General features: G+C 40.7%; 1 long non-coding RNA gene across 1 annotated transcript in view; it reads right to left on the bottom strand.

Moving 5' to 3' along the window:
• Positions 1-12,127, bottom strand: part of LOC124553606 — a 28,424-nt gene extending 16,297 nt beyond the window's left edge. Inside the window, exon 1 of the long non-coding RNA XR_006968076.1 lies at positions 12,027-12,127. This is a non-coding gene — a long non-coding RNA (uncharacterized LOC124553606). The remainder of the gene's footprint in view (positions 1-12,026) is intronic.
• Positions 12,128-12,791: the final 664 nt, after the last annotated feature.

The following is a 12,791-nucleotide window of genomic DNA, read 5'->3' as shown; positions in this document are numbered from 1 at the left end:
ACGTACATAAATAAGAAACACACAGGGGGTATATGGAAACACCAAAAACACAAGACACTAGCATGCCAAATACGGTGTAGGAAACCTGTAGACATTCAAAACAGCTCCCAGTCATCTCGCAACGGATAAATACAGCTCTAGCACGATTTTTGAAGCAATCTTATACCACTCTTCCTGCAAAATAGTGGCAGGTTCAGAAAACGATGACGGAGAAGGATAGCGACCGAGTATCCGTCTCTCTGAAGCAGAGCACAGAGACTCAGAAATATTGACATCTGACGATTGTGGCGACCAGCTGAGGCGCGACAATTAGCCCTCGTGCTCACAAATCCAGTCCTGGAGGATGCGAGTTGTAAGATAAGAGACACTGCTCGACTTATATTTTTACAATTTTTTTAAAAATAGCCTTCTGAAGAAACCGAGCTTCACCTAAAACAGGATATTTTAATGAATATGGATTAAAGCAATGATAAATTTCAAAAGAAGATAAAGGGTAAAAATACATAAAAGACAATAAAAATTGTGTGATCATTTCCCCTGTGACTATGTCACCTTAAAATGTAGCCCATTAGTTCAGCATTTTAAAAAAGAACTTTTGCTGTATCAGTCTTATTGCTTATTGTACAACATTTCAAGCATTGTTCCCTTCAAAATAGTCCTCTCCACTGGTAATACAGTTCCCATTGTTTCTTGTCATTTTCAAACACCTCCTGGAATGCTTTTCGTGGGATGGCACACAGGTTTCACAGGTTTCTCGTCAATTGTCCTGTGTTTCTTCTACGGTTTGCAAACGACGTCCTCTGAATGTGTTTTTCAGTTTGAGAAACAGGGAAATATGTGCTGGGGCTAGGTCCTGAGAATATGGTGGATGGGACACAATGGGAATGTGCTGTTTTGCTAGGTAACTGCAGACAAGGAGTGACGCGTAAGCCGGCACATTGTCACAATGAGACATCCGACTCTGGTTTTCCCACAATTCAGGCCTCTTCCTGCGCACAGCATCCATCGTGCGCACTAGTATTCCCTGTTAGACTTCCCCGTTTACCGTCTGACCATGTTGTTCAAATCTGTGATAGATAATGCCTTTGCGGTCACAAAAAAAACCAACATCACCTTGATCTTTGACCTACTCATGCGTGCTTTTCTTTGGACAAAGTGACCCTCACTTCTCATGAACTTTTTTATGATGTTCTTAAGAAGTTTTCATTGTCATTAACAGTGGCAAGCAGTTCCCCGCACATTTCAACACAGGTCTGTTTCTGATCTTCGGTCAACAAACGTGCCACGAATTCGCACTGACATGACGCATCTCAAGCATTTCACTCAAAATTTGATAACACGATCCTACGCTGATGCCCACCTCCTGAGCAACATCCCAAACAGTTAATTTCCACGAATCACGGCACGAACGCTATCCGCGTCACCATCATCTGTCGATTTGGAAGGACGTCCAGACCCGGAAGCGTCACAGACCAACATTATGCCCTGTTGAAAATGTTTAAACCACTTGTAGCACTGCGAGCAACTCATACAGTCCTCCCCGTATGCTTGGCTAAGCATTTGAAATGTCTCTGAAAGCTTTGCCAAATTTGTAGCAGAATTTCACACTCACTCACTCACACAAATTGTTCTCCAGGCTCCTTCATTGCACTAATCCGATGAGCAGGCTGTACACGTGCTTGCTTTAGCGGCTGTCGTTCGCTCGCTAATTGTCCGAGCGATGCGAGGCAAATGGCTGTTTGTTGTTTAAACCTGCTGCTAGGTGTGCTCAGTAGCTTCAGCATGCTCTCTCTGCTGGTTGGTGTGCTATTTCAAAAGTTCAATTAGTTTTTGAACACACCTCGTATGTTACCAATTTCCCTCTCAGTGTACACGGTTCTATTTTTCGCTGATGTACTGATGCTGATGGGCTACATTGCAAGGAGATGGCATACTAACAAAGGAAGTGACCATGAAATTCTTATTGACTTACGGTTTTTATCTTGTTTACCTCTCATTCACTGACACTACTGTGGTGACTTCGTGTGGATGAACAACTGTAAATATACTTTGAGGTAAGGAGATTATTGAATACAAATCTTTCTGATGATGAAACACATTCAATTAGTGCTTTTGCAACATGGTTGCCTCAGCCTCTATTTTGAGCATTAAAGCATGAAAATGAACTACAAAAATTGAAAAATAAGCTCGAGTAAACGAAGACAGTAATGCAATGCACTATATTTGTTTATAACTTCACTGCCAAAAAGGAAACATATTTCGATTTGTGAAGTTCCGTCAATTCTAGTTTGGTATATTTAGTGTGATAAGTCCGAGATACTGGATGCGCATAACTGTATTCAAATTCAGCGTGAATAAAGCTTCAGTAGTAGAGGAAACTGTGGAATGGTACAGAAAAATGTGCAGTGTTCTATACCAACCATTTTGAATAGGCTTCCAAAAGAAGTGAATTATCTGGATGAAAAATCTCACATTTCCAAATCTGAGAGGAAAATCTTCCTTGCAGCATACACTTTTGCATCTATACAGGAAGCTCTTGTGGCAATTTAGAGCATTAAGTGTACTCAGATATAATCACTTTATACGTTCATTTTTGTTTATAATGAGCAAAACGTAACATACAGGTGGTGTCATTCAGTCCAAGACCACATACGTTCTCCCGAAAATAAGTTCCCGAAAGAGCCAAAGTCGATAATTCTTTGCACGGCCACATTCCTCATTACCGGCAGTCTCGAAGGACGCATTGCTCAGACGATGAGGACTTCCAGCAGTTTGTAGTGGGGTTCCCGCTTCCTTACAGATGTAACCGTATACAAAGCGGAGAATAGCCGTCAGATAATAATGTCACAACAGAGAACAGGGTGCCGAGCAAGCAAAATCTTCCATATAATTGCAGGTTGGAATTGCACAACTGTGGAGATAGGGTCACTGCTCTCTAAGACAAGCAGTACATCAAAGATGCAAACACGTACAGTGTTTCCAGACAAGCAATAACAATATATTCCTCTGGTGCACGAGTTCGCAGCATTTTTTCAAAAGTTTAATAAATCCGTTCAAACTTTAGTACATTCTGAAATCACAGCGTAGAGAAGGGCTGGCCTGGAAAGCGAGTAAGGGCAACTGCCAGTCTGGGTGTGGCATCGACAATTTAAAAGGATTAGGGAGCACGAGATGAGGCAGTTCATAGCATGTGCCCGGTCACCGACAGATCAGAAGGGTGAGTGAGTACAGGCCTAATACTTTACAATTTGAGGTACTGTGTTACTTCCGTGTGGGGCTTCCTTCGTTCCCACTGTAATTCCACAAGTATAACAAGTCTGAACTGTCGCGCTGCAGTCGCTTTGTACCCGTCGACTTTTTTTCCCTTACTGAAGCGTAGGGTTGGTCGTGATTCGGCGTTAGTGCGGAAGTCGAGTACTCGATCTCACTGGTGCGAAGTAGCACTCGTGAGGCGGAATGGCCGATTGTCAGAATCAGGTGGCCTTTAAAAAGGCTGCTTTTTGTGAGACTGTGGAAGGTGCAAGACAAAAATCAACTGATGTAGTGTACACCACTACAAAAGTGTTCCAATAGAGGAGGAGTGACATCTCCAATAAGTTTCACGTTACAATCCACGCTTCAGCCGAAAAACTCACAAATTTCGTTCAATGCGAACAAGACAGTTGCATTCTCGTTTATTCCGTCTTCACCGTGAGAAAATGTGCAGTGTCAAACAGTAACTGGGCACAGAGAGACTTCAATGTTATATCTCTGTGACTAAAAAGCAAACTATTTCTGTATTCGTTTGGTCACGACAACTTGTATTTATGGGCTAACAGTGAGTTGCATCACTTATCATTCATTTCTGTACATTTTTTGAAAACTGTTATAAATTTATTTTAATAATCAGTCACCATTCACAGATTGCACTTCTAATTGTTACAGAATCTCTGATTAGACATGCATGCACACACAAACACATGCTTGTGTGTGTGTGTGTGTGTGTGTGTGTGTGTGTGTGTGTGTGTGTGAGAGAGAGAGAGAGAGAGAGAGAGAGAGAGAGAGAGAGAGAGGTGTGTGTGTGTGTGAGAGAGAGAGAGAGAGAGAGAGAGATACATAAATCCATCCATATATGTATGTTTACAAACAGAACAATATTCACAGCTAACTGATCAGTTATTATACTGACCTATAATAACTGTCATGCTCAATGGTTGCTTATGTCATTTAGGCTTGTCAATTTGCAACTGAGAATGGCTATAAACCCAAAATCATAAAAATAAAATAAATGAATTACTAATTTAGAGTGTCAAAATGGTTTTACGTATAGCAGGGGTGCCATGAGTCTCTGGTTATACAACATTGTTAAGGCTTTCGTGGCCACTTGTTGACAAACTGCCTATCGGCTTCTGTCTCGGGTTCTTTGGCCGACGTTCATCTAATGATTTTTCCGACGTTTCGCCAGCACGAGTGGCTGGCATTGTCAAAGCTTCACCCTCCATTGCCGGTGGTGAACTGGAGGCGAGCTCGCGGCCACAGGCTATATGTATCTGGCGCGCCAACGTCCGAGGGCTTATCTGCAGTCATTTCCGGTGCGTTTCTCCTCTTGCTACCCGCGATGGTCGTTCGCTGCAGTACGGGAAGCCAGGATCCGTTTACCTTAAGGCTTTCCTCTTTCTTGTTGAAACTGTTCGCGTGTTTTTGGATTTCTACAGCTTCTCTGAACAAGCGCGTGTGATAGTGCTTCTCTACAGACAGAACTTCCGTGTCGGCGAATTTTATTACGTGGTCGGTCTCATTCAGTGCGTGCTCTGCCACGGCCGATTTCTCCACCTGCCCCAACCTGCAATGTCGCTTATGCTCTTTGATCCTGGTGTTAATGGATCGTCCAGTCATTCCGACATAAACTTTTCCGCATGTGCAAGGTATACGGTATATTCCCAACATTGCAAGTGGGTCTCTTTTCTCCTTCGCCGATCTAAGACACTCTTTGATCTTCCTTGTCGGTTTGAAAATCGTCTTTACGCCGTGTTTGCGCAATATACGGCCGATTCTGTCCATCACTCTGGGAATGTATGGCAGAAAGGCCGTACCCGACATTTCTTTTTCTGGTTCCTTACTTCGCTGAGTCTTTAGCTCTGTTACACTTCTTTGTTTTTAGATATATTTTTCCCATGTGGAATGTTTCCCTCTATTATATTCAATATTATATATAAATAATAAATACACATCCGTCCACATCAAACCCACCAACAAGCAACAGTACCTCCATTATAACAGCTGCCACCCATTCCACATCAAACGGTCCCTTCCCTACAGCCTAGGTCTTCGTGGCAAACGAATCTGCTCCAGTCCGGAATCCCTGAACCATTACACCAACAACCTGAAAACAGCTTTCACATCCCGCAACTACCCTCCCGACCTGGTACAGAAGCAAGTAACCAGAGCCACTTCCTCATCTCCTCGAACACAGAACCTCCCACAGAAGAACCAACAAATGTGCCCCACTTGTGACAGGATACTTTCCGGGACTGGATCAGACTCTGAATGTGGCTCTCCAGCAGGGATCCGACTTCCTCAAATCCTGCCCTGAAATGAGATCCATCCATCACGAAATCCTCCCCACTCCACCAATAGTGTCTTTCCGCCGTCCACCTAACCTTCGTAACCTCTTAGTTCATCCCTATGAAATCCCCAAACCACTTTCCCTACCCTCTGGCTCCTACCCTCGTAACCGCCCCCGGTGTAAAACCTGTCCCATGCACCCTCCCACCACCTACTCCAGTCCTGTAACCCGGAAGGTGTACATGATCAAAGGCAGAGCCACGTGTGAAAGCACCCACGTGATTTACCAACTGACCTTCCTACACTGTGAAGTTTTCTATGTGGGGAATGACCAGCAACAAACTGTCCATTCGCATGAATGGACACAGGCAGACAGTGTTTGTAGGTAATGAGGATCACCCTGTGGCTAAACATGCCTTGGTGCACGGCCAGCACATCTTGGCACAGTGTTACACCGTCCGGGTTATCTGGATACTTCCCACTAACACCAACCTGTCAGAACTCCAGAGATGGGAACTTGCCCTTCAGTATATCCTCTCTTCTCGTTATCCGCCAGGCCTTAATCTCTGCTAATTTCAATTTGCCGCCGCTCATACCTCACCTATCTTTCAACAACATCTTTGCCTCTGTACTTCCGCCTTGACTGACATCTCTGCCCAAACTCTTTGCCTTTACAAATGTCTGCTTGTGTCTGTGTATGTGCGGATGGATATGTGTGTGTGTGCGAGTGTATATCTGTCCTTTTTTCCCCCTAAGGTAACCCTTTCCGCTCCCGGGATTGGAATGACTCCTTACCCTCTCCCTTAAAACCCACATCCTTTCGTCTTTCCCTCTCCTTCCCTCTTTCCTGACGAAGCAACCGTTTGTTGCGAAAGCTAGAATTCTGTGTGTATGTTGGTGTATCTATCGACCTGCCAGCACTTTCGTATGGTTAAGTCACATCATCTTTGTTTTTAGATATATTATATATAAATATACAGACAGGACCGAAAGATCGATCTCTCTACCGTAACCAATAGAGTCAAATACGCTATTGAAGTTCTGTTACATTTATGTTGACTCGTATTGTTACAGTATGACACACTAATCACACGCACACGCTCCGGCACAGCAGGCAAGACTTCCTCCGAGCTCAGCTCTAGAGGGGTGGGGGTGGGGGGTTGAGTCGTGTCACACCATTACGTGAGTGAACTTTAACAGCTGCAATACAATAAAACTGTAAGTGTGTAACATTTCCGAGTGATTGTGAATGTAAGGATAATTGCTTTTTGAGTTCGACATCAGGTGAGTCATACAGACCAATAAATTTTGAGCAAAGCCTGGAGTCAAAACTCAAGTACAAGTTTCATTGCAGGAACAGGCGATATTTCACATAACTATTAAGATAAAGCTGTAAGTGAACCACAACTACAGGATGACACATAGCAGGGGGTCGGTTTTAGGTCACGATGGGGGTAGTTCCCCTCCACATGACATACCGTTTCAGTTACAATGGAGCAGCGTGACTTGCAACATCGTTTGTTCGTCTATGACAGCTTCTTCAGAAGTGGTGGGTCTGTTGCAGCTACGCAGCAAATGTTTTGTGTACGAGTCAATCTCAGATGACACGAGATTGTCCTGAGTCTTAACACAATCTTCAGATGGGTGCAAAACTTCAGATCAACTGGGAACATAACGCATACGAAGTGTTCAGGCCCAAGAAGCAATGCAATGGTACCAGAAAATGTTACAGGGCTAATGGATGCGAGAGCCAGATGCCCGTGACAGTCAGCTAGCCGTCATGCAAGTTAACTAGCAATCGGTCATCAATTTGTTAGAAAAATTTTGCTCACATTAATATTCCATCAGTACAAACTTCTTGTTGTGCAACAACTCAAGCCAACTGATTTCGCTGTATGCAACGACTTTGCTTGTAGAATGCAAGTGATTTTGCCGATGAGTGATGAAGCTCATTTTCAAGCAAATGGGACCACCTGTAAACAAAACCTGCTTTATTGTGCTCCTGAGCATTCACACTTTACTCATCAGTATCCGTCAGACTTGGACTGTATTTTTTCCGACAGTATGGGGCCGCAGTCCCTGTTACTGTGCCTCGATACATTCATATGCTAAAAATGTTCTTGAAACCAGAACTGACAAGGAGAGGTCTCCAGTGGTGGGATCGAGTTTCTGAAACCGGCCATACAGTAATGTCGGTTAGTCCTACGTATTACACCCTGCAGCCATTCATCCCGGTGAGCCCTCATTTGAGAGTAACTGATGGAAAAAACTTCAGAATTTCACGTGGTGCTCAACAGCATTAAAAATGGAATGTGACATCGGAGGGTTGCACGTGTGACAGATAGGGTGTGGCTTCACATGCGTGAGGTCACAGGTTTGAATCTGATCTGGTACTTTAATTATCTTTTCTTATTTTTCACTTTTTATCAAAATGACCTTAATCATTATTTTTATTCAATTAATTGGTTTAAATGTAATTTTTTTTAAATTTCTATTCCTTTTGTCACATTTTAGTTATCACAACATCTTCATATGCTCTCATTTTTTTCCTATTATTTTTTTGTGCTTGAAGTCTTTCTTTATGTGATTTCAATTAATTTATGTATTAGTTTCAATCTAATTTCTTCTGTTTTGACTTCCTATTTTTTCGTTGACACTGTTGCATCCATTATTTCTATTCCTCATTTAACTTTACTTGTAATTCCTTCTTTCACTTAAATCGTCACCTGTTTTGTTTCATCTATAGTGCAAGGGGAATTTAGGCTATGTTTTAAATGTCTGTATGACAATTACCAAAAGAAAGCACATCTGGCATCTTGTAATGAGAAATACTTTTTTTGACGCCATTGCACAGTGAATATAAACAGATTATATCATCTTTTGATTTTTAACTGATGGATCAAAATTTTCAAATATTTAAATATTATAATAGATAAACAATCAGATTCACATTCACAAAAATTCCAAGTGGAAAAAGAATCATATAAAGAGAAAAATGAGACAAATGTAAACATTCATATAATGACTAAAAAGATGTGACATATGAATTAAAAAAATTACGTTTAAAACCAATTAATTGAAGAAAAATAATGATCAAAGTCATTTCAATAAATATTTAAAAATAGAAAATGGAAAGATTTAAAAATATAAAATGGAAAGCATCTGCTGAGATTTGACTCTACAACCTTCTGCACGTGAAGAGCTTATCCTATCCATTACAACTAGTCTGTTATACAGAGTGAGTCACTAACTATTGCCACCAAGAATAACTCTGGTATTATGATAGGAGTTGAAAAGTTGCATGGGACAACAGGGGCCATAATGGGACATTGGTTTTTTGTTGCTAGGTGGGGTCACTTCAGAGATATGAAGGTCAACCCCCTTTCTTTTTTTTAATGGGATGCTATAGTTTGGCACTTATTTTCTGATAGCGGTTAATGAACGTCCATTTACAGAAGGTGTTCGAAGTGATGACCATTGGTATCAATGCAGCGCTGCAATCTTATTATCATGGATTGAGTGGTATTCCTTATCACTTCGGCACTTATCAAAGCACATGCTCTGACAATCCTCTCTCGCGTATCTTCAAGTTTAATTGGAATGTCTTTATAAACAATGTCTTTGACACGAAGTGACAAGGATCTCAAACCACAGTACCAAGAGTATCACTTTCCACTTCCTTGTTACTAACTTTCCTTTGCCCGATATGTTTCCGATGCGTTAAAGATCCAGTTGTTCTCAATTTATCTTACACATATTTAAATGTATGAGGTGTAGGGTGAGTATGTTGAAGATATCTTTCAGCATATAAGTGTCTAGCTCTCACTGAATTTCGTTGGCATTCTCAGTAAATGAGAAGCATAACGACTTGTTCTTTGAAGGAATAAATCATTCACATTTGCTTGATTCGACAATACTAGTCTTACCATTCCTATTAGTATTGTATTGAGAAACCGTCTAATGTTATTTATATATCAATGGCACGTTAGACGGATACGCTATGTTTGGTAATTATTTACTATTTTCACTATATATGAGAGAGAATTGTAAGAGCATGTGCTTCAATAAGTGCCAAAGTGATAAGGAATGCCACTCAATCCATAATAAGAAGGTTGCAGTTCTGCATTGACACCAATGGTCATCCCTTCGAACACCTGTAAATGGGATGTTCATGCCACCTTTGTGACCTTCGCTGACGTTCGGAGACCTTACTGTTACACATCATTGGATTTGTCTCGACAGCTGCTGTCAGAAAATAAGTACTGAACTATAGCATCCCATTAAACAAACAAACACACACACACACACACACACACACACACACACACACACACACACACACACACACACACAGTTGACCTTCATAACTGACGCGACCCCACGTAGCAACAAAAAACCAACGTCATATTATGGCCCCCGTTGTCCCATGCAACTTTTATCCCACAAACTTTTCAGCTACTATGATACTTTTGGAGTTATTCTAGGTGGGAACTGTTAATGACTCACCCTGTATACTACTTGAGCATCGAGTAAAATTATGAAGTTTTTCGTCAATTACTCGCAAATGAGGGCCCATCTGGGTGAATGGCTGCAGTGTGTGTGATACCTGGGATCTTAACCTACATTACCATACATACTTTATATAATCCCAAAAGATGAAATAAGCGTTATTTAATTACAAAATTGCCAATATCCTGTGCTTCAAATTTGAAAGCACTACATAGACAATTTTCACAGAACGCAACCTTAATTTCTTTAAAAAAAAAAAAAAAAGAAAAAATCAAGAAGTCTAATTCAGTTTGTCCTTCCAGCATACTGCAGTTGCTCCAACTGGTTGATATAATTTAGAATTCAGTCATGTACATTAAAAGACAAAAAGAAATTTCTGACAGTATCAATTCCTCGCACAACAGCAGCAAAACCTGACCCAATGCCCTCCTATTTTTCTTCTTCTTCTTCGTCATTGTTACTGCCAGCACCTAATAGGCATAAATGTAAGCATTTTATTCTCATCAGTCTCAGGTATGGCAGTCAGAACACCTTAATCACAACAGTGTCTGGAATCTGACATTTTCAGAAAAATCAGTTTTCTACCCCATCCTCCTCCTGGAACAATGTCAGCCTCAGCAGCAACTGATGTACCTCAGTCACCCTTTGTGAAACAATTTTACATTGTCTGTTGTGATATAGAATTCCAGACAGCAACAAACAGTTGTACAGGCTGTATGAGGCTGACTGTTATTACATCCTTCCTCTCAAAGAATGAAACTGACTTCTGCAAAACTGCTACTTTGTGCTTATCTTGAACAGAGTGTATTATGCCCAGGCAGAGTTTGGAGGAAGGAACACAACATTTACATTCCTCACTAATTGTTTCCTTAGGAGGTACAGGGCATATGTTAATAATAAGTCCAATTCCTTTCTGCTGCGCTCATCTTGGTATCTAACGCCTGAAAAAGTCTTAAGGATTTCTGGTATCTCCAGGGTCTGCGGTTGTACTCATATGCACAAAGCAGCATTTCTACATTTTGGAAACATCTGAGAATCATTAGAGGAGGCAACTTCCATTGCTATTTACACACAACAGCATAGTTCTCTTTTTTCCCTCCGTGGCAATTTTCTACCTTAACTGAATATGATTTTGCAGGAAGTAAATTATAACAGATGCCAGTTTCATAAGCATTGAAAATGTATCTGGGCTCATAGCCCTCTAACAGTCGTGACAATGTAACATTCTTCGAAAAGTTTACATTCTTCGAATAGACAACAGCACTGTCCAATATGAGTGTGTGAGGTGAGACCTGTATTATATTGTCTATGTGCTCACCTTCATGAGTCTTTTACTGAAGTTTGATTTAAATCTTAATAAAGGCTCGCGTGATTGGCACTTTTCCATATCTCAAAGTTTTGCCAGAAGCTGAGCTGAATGGAGTAGTTTTGACAGCTCTGACATTTGGAAACTAAAGAAAGATAAAACATTTGAAGATAAGACCGACAACACTGAAAGGTCAACTCAGATATCCTTTAAAGAAGGTATCAGCAAGTTTCTCGGCAAGCTCTCCGTTACAACAAAATAATGAGAAACGTGCTGGATAGTTTGAAGGTACTGGGTGCCTCAATGCTGCATTTCACTAACTCCCAATTACCTATTTTCCAAAAACAATCTAGGTTCTGTGAGTGAGAAGCAGTGTGAAAGGTTCCACCGAGAGAGTAAAGGAAGGTAAGGTATCAGAGCCGAAGGGATGTCAGTATGATAGCTGACTGTTGCTGGATGCTACACGTGGTATATCCCCGGGCAGCCAACTTGAAACAGTGTTCCAAATGGAAAAAGAAGACATATCAAGTGTTGCACATTTGTATTAGTGCTGAAGAACATTATACTTCATTATAATGTCAGGAGTGCCATATGTTAACATGTTGGTTTTTTATATATTTAGTATTATTTAGAAAGGAAATTAAGAAATAAAAAGCTAATGACGTACCGGCTCCACAGATGGGCGGTTAATGTGGCTACCCTCGGTGTGGGAGGAAGCTGGTTCGATTTCCGAAACGTCTTCAAATTGTTTCCAAGGAAGGGAGATCTGTAACACAGCAATGGGGAAAATCAAATGAAAATCAATTCAGTCATTTGGTGGAAAACAATCTACTCATTCAGTTTTAATTTTACATATTGAGTGTAATTATTCATTCAGTCTTTGAATGAAAGCAATATGTGGGAGCAACCAAATGAAAACATTCAACTGTTTTGCCACTGTTAAATCATTACTGTTGACAACACTCTGTTAACATTTGTCGTCACTGTTATGCCGTTCCGATATTTGCTTGCTATTTGAGTGCCAATAGGTAGCTTTCAGTTAAGTTTTCTGTCCACGCTTATAATAGGTGTTTTCTTAATAGCGAACTCAGCATCTGATGCAGAATACCAAAATGAACAGAGGCACGGGAATGGAGGAAATCTTATGACTCCATAGAAAGTGATCCTCGAGATAAATTCAATACGATGTACAATAACTGCAAGGATGATTCTTATTATGAAACTATATTTATTAATTTACAGAAAACAAATGACCCATGACAAATATTTCTCACAAAAAATACTTCTAACAGTTCTTCAATAAATTTAGATTAAAAATTACTCATTTATTTAAACATAAATCTGAAATGTAGCATCAGTTATTAACCTTTGAAAACCAACAGAAATTCCACATGCCGGACATATAAAAAAACCTCTTATTTATGTAAATAAA

The sequence above is a fragment of the Schistocerca americana genome, chromosome 11 (assembly GCF_021461395.2).
Source record: "Schistocerca americana isolate TAMUIC-IGC-003095 chromosome 11, iqSchAmer2.1, whole genome shotgun sequence".
Lineage (NCBI taxonomy): Eukaryota > Metazoa > Arthropoda > Insecta > Orthoptera > Acrididae > Schistocerca > Schistocerca americana.
This window is presented reverse-complemented; position numbering and strand designations above follow the sequence as displayed.